The 4,971-nt window shown below is 29.2% G+C and overlaps 1 long non-coding RNA gene across 1 annotated transcript; it reads right to left on the minus strand.

Moving 5' to 3' along the window:
• Nucleotides 1-3,718: 3,718 nt before the first annotated feature.
• Nucleotides 3,719-4,237, minus strand: LOC127085900 (uncharacterized). The gene is made up of 2 exons (XR_007789299.1): nucleotides 4,117-4,237; nucleotides 3,719-4,019 (listed from the first exon to the last, which is right to left on the minus strand). It is a non-coding gene; the product is annotated as an uncharacterized LOC127085900 (long non-coding RNA).
• Nucleotides 4,238-4,971: the final 734 nt, after the last annotated feature.

The following is a 4,971-nucleotide window of genomic DNA, read 5'->3' on the forward strand; positions in this document are numbered from 1 at the left end:
TATATATATATATATATATATATATATATATATATATATATATATATATATATATATATATATATATATATATATATATATATATATATATATATATAATTGATTAATTAGCTTAATTATTTAATATATCAATAATTTGTTTCAATTATTTAGTTTATTAAATTATTCATTTATTTAATATTTCAATTATTTAATATTTCAATTATTTAATATTTTAATATTAAAAATTTTAAATTAGTTAAAATTTAATATTTCATATTTCAACTATTAAAATTTAAAATTTACTCAGCAGTTCCATGTGTGCACCGTTAGTCCAATCAACTTTTTTTTTAAACATAATTTTCACTCCAGAGACTAACGCTAACAAAAAAGTGAGATATAGGGACTCAGATAAAGAAAAGATACAGGGACCAAATTCAAAACCTTGCTAACTTACAGGGACCAATAGACTATTTAAGCCATTAATTTAATTAAAATGGTTGAAGCGATTTAACCATAATGTGCTCAAAACCAGTTTGTGTGTAATGGCAACAAGAGTAATATCATACGCAAGATCATAACACGACGAAAATATCCTATCAATGTATTGAAATTTTGGCGGCATAACGACACATAAAAGTCGAACCCACAGATTTAATCCAATTTAACGCAATGGAATCAAATAGCAACAACAATATTATATTTACAATATTTATAATTTATGAGAGTGTCATGATCAACGAGCCTAATGCACATAATAAAACCCAATACTTATCCTAAATTCAATTTTATAATGATAATAATAATAAAAAATAAACAAAAAGAATATTGCAAGGGGGAAGCAGCGCCCCTACTTCTTGATTCCATATAGTCTGACTTTTTTTCGGCAAAATTAACCACGGTCATTGATATTATGACATGTGGCATCAAAAAAAGAAGAAGAAGAAAGAAACAAATTAAATGCCAAAACGTTAGAACGCAAAAACATAACAAAATCCAACCATTCCTCCTCACTTTTCTTCTTAATTTCAACACTTATTCCAAAAATAAAAATAAAATAAAAATATACTCTAGGATCAAACCAACCTATATCAACCATTAGTTCTAGTCTCAATCTTAATGTTAAATGAAAACAATAATAAAATAGAAGGATTACCCAAATCGCGGTGGACAGATCGGCGGTATAGCGTGAAGATATGTTGGTATCGTAGTTCAACCTTAATGTAATGAATCATTAACAACACTATATTTCCATCTATGCAGCAACCTCTTAAAATTAAACATTGCATACTGTTTCTCGATCTCAAACATCTGATCTAACCAATTTGGCATAAATGGTTATGTCCACATACACATAACCTGAAAGTTCTAACGCCCAATTTACCAAATTTCCTCCAATCTGTTACAAAGAAACAAAATTACACAACAAACATATTAAGAATCAAAACAGAGGAACATACTATATTCTATTCTAGTCCAATAATTCATCGAAGTAGCTCGTAGTTCATTCACTTTGTATGGTTCGTTGGGTGACTTTGGGTTTGGAATGAAAGCTCTGAATATTATTGAAGGCTCTCAACAACGGATTTGTGGTGATTTTAGGGATCAGTGAGAGTAGCGGATGGTGGTATTCAAGGTGTTTATTTTTTTGAGTTATTAGGGGTTGTGAGTAGTGTCGGAGAAGAAGGAATGGTGTTGTGCTACATGTGGTCGCGACTGTGATTTGTAAGGAGGAGAGGGAAGATCTCGTGGTGTCACAGTATTGCGGAGAGAGTGTTGAGGTTTGTATGAGAGTGAAACCGGCGGAGAGGAGAGTGAGGTAGATGATTTGTGCCAGTTGTTATTGTTTGGATGTTTTCCAACGATGATGGTGAAAAGCGGTAAGTTTGTGGTGGTGTAAGTGAGATTTAAAGATAGTGATGAGATGTGGCTAGAGGAAGGTTGAAGAGCGTGGTAGGGAAGACTTCACGCATCAGAGAAAAAGATGAACTTTTTTATTTCCTTATGATTGAGAGAAAGTGTTCTCTATTTCAGTCAGTGGAGAGAATCATCCGTTGGGAATTTTTTAAGTAGTGGCTCGCGTGACAGCAGTGAAGGAGGGAGGAAATCCTCTCAATTTGGGCCATCTTTCTGCTAAGAGAGAGTATCCAGGATAAAGTTAATTTTGTCTTTATTTGCTCTTTGTTAGCTGGTGTGTGTGAATTATGAGTGGTCCAAAATTTATTCCTTCTTTTCATTTTTATTGCTGAATTTTGAATGAAAGATATAAAGATGTCGCATGTCATTTGCTTATTGGAGGGATAAGTCATTTTTCAATTCTCCTTATCCGCTGCTATGAGAGACGTTGGGGAGACAATCCAAAACCAATATCATCTTTTTTCTTTCTCTTTATTAATTCCTTTTAAACTTATTTGTTTGAACAATAAAAATACACATGGATAATGTTTGCTAACCCTTGATTAAATGAACCTAATGGTCATGATTGAAATAAAGAAATACAAATTAATTTAAAATGTCAATGTTGCCCCTTCTAGAAGTTTTAAAAGATTTAAAATAAATTAAATCAATTAAATAAAATAGAACTCACATCCTTTAAAATAAATATGATAAAATCAAAATAATGATATAGAAAATTCTATTTAGTTATTTTGAACACTTTGAAAAAAGAATAAAAATAAAAGGACTAAATATGAATAAAAATCGAGCGCAAAAGTGTTTGAAAAATTAAAATGAATGCACTAAAATGGTTAGCGTGAAATAAACTTCTCGAAAACTTACAACTTTGATCAAATTTTGAAGTGAAATATACTCGACTGAAAAGGTTCAGGTTGATGAAAATGCAACTGAAAAAGTAGTCGAAAAAGAAAAACGAGTACGCCAAGTTAAACTACGCAAACTGGAGATTAACAAGAATGAAGTCTGCAAGCTCTATTTCAAAACTTTTCGTCCGCTAATTTTATGTACATTTTGAGAAACGAATCGTATGGTATCATATTCTTTGTTTTGATGTTTTCGTCAATTAGAGTGTATATGATTGTGTTTATTTGCTTATTTGTAATTTGCGTTTTATTCAAATATTTGCGTGCTTGTAATTCATTTGCAATTTGATTTGTACGGTTTTTGCTTCGGCTTTTAGCATTATACAATTAAGACCTCTCACTAATCAATAAAATTAGAGTTTTTATCCATTAGTGTTCTTTTTTTAGCATTGTGAGTTGGTGTTTGTCGTTTTATCTGTTGTTGCTTGAATCACAAGTTAGAATACTTAAATCAATGTGACCAATAATTTAATTAGAATCATGTGCAATTTGTGACTCGAAAAGAGTTTTGAGAAACTTGGAATTTGTCTCTTGACGATTTGACTTGAATCATGAAATTAACTTGACTCGAATCACAACCTAATGTGACTCAAATCATGTTTAAAGTTTCGCTACAATCATAACTCTCCATGAAATCTAGAATTGGCCTCTTCTTAATTTGACTCGAATCATGAATTGAACATGATACAAATTTCAAAATTTTCATAAATAAAGTCGTGAATATTCAACAATTTCATAAATAAAGTCATGAATATTCAACAATTTTGTAAATAAAATCATAGGTCATATACACTTGGAGTGATAACAATGATTTTAAATTGCAGTTGGATTGTGGACATTGGGGGATACAGAAATATTTGGAAGTGGGGGCAAATACATCATCTATTATATTCATTAAAATTTATATTTTATAAAACTAAGAGTTTGATGAACAACCTTATATTCATATTTTTGACGTACATAAGTCATTTCTTAAAACAACAACATAGGTAATCAACACCTAGAGTATATTTTTGAGGAACAGAAGTCATTGCTTAAAACAACAACATAGGTAATCAACACCTAGAGTATCACAAAATCCACCAAATGAAAATCCCTTGCCCTTACAGTCTTGATCGCAGGTAGGAGAACAAAGTCCAGAACAACACTGTGCATCTGGCGACCCCGGGGCGCATGATTCATCTAAAACTATTGCTGGAGTCCCCAAACTAGTAACCAATCCTGAAATAATATAACATAACATATTTTCAATTTAAGTTAGTAAATTGTTTATGAAATATACAACTCTAAAATATTAAAACAAAAACTTTCTCCTCACTTGAAAACAAGACCAAAGCAATGCATGAAACAAAGAGAAGATAGGATCGATAGTTGTTAAATGCCATTTTTTCTGTGGAATTTTTATATCTTATATTTTAGACTTATCTCATTTCCATTACGTATATATAGACTTGGAAAATGTAGTATTTAGAATAATATTAATATTTGTATTGACTAAAGTTTTATAAAAATTTATAAAAGAAAAGTGTAAGGAATATCTTTTAAATATAATAACATTTCCTTTATTTCTTGTAAATAATTTACATTATATTTAACCAAAGAAAATATATTAATTTAAGCAAATGTTGATTCAAAATCATGAAAGTATTATGTGGATTACATTCACACCTATAAATGGTAAACATTTGAAGATTATAAGGATTTATTATTTTTCAATATTAATTGTTAGTGTTTGATCATTGTAACAAAATATCACTAGTAATTCATGTTATTGTCTAAAGAATTGACATGAATGATGCACTTGGTATTTTAATGTGTATATTTTCTTTGTTCTCTATAAACTAATATAGTTTTTGTATCTGCAACATAAGTTAGATATTGATTCTCAAAATTTCTAACTTTTAGGAATAAAATAGGAACATTATGTTTTTGGATCTAGACCTTACATAACGATGGAGAAACTCAAATTCTCTCAAAATTTAAGTTTTAATATAATAATATTTTTTAAATGATGGATTCAATTTGTCTTTTAAATTCAAATATTATTATATTTATCCAGTCATAATTTGTGACAATCTAGAATTGTTGAAAATTTTAAGAAATACAAACTTTAGTCTCAAGTTAAACATTACTTTGAGACAAATATTGTAATGTGTCTTGAGAATATTAAGTT

Source organism: Lathyrus oleraceus, chromosome 5 (assembly GCF_024323335.1).
Source record: "Lathyrus oleraceus cultivar Zhongwan6 chromosome 5, CAAS_Psat_ZW6_1.0, whole genome shotgun sequence".
In the NCBI taxonomy this organism is placed as follows: domain Eukaryota; kingdom Viridiplantae; phylum Streptophyta; class Magnoliopsida; order Fabales; family Fabaceae; genus Lathyrus; species Lathyrus oleraceus.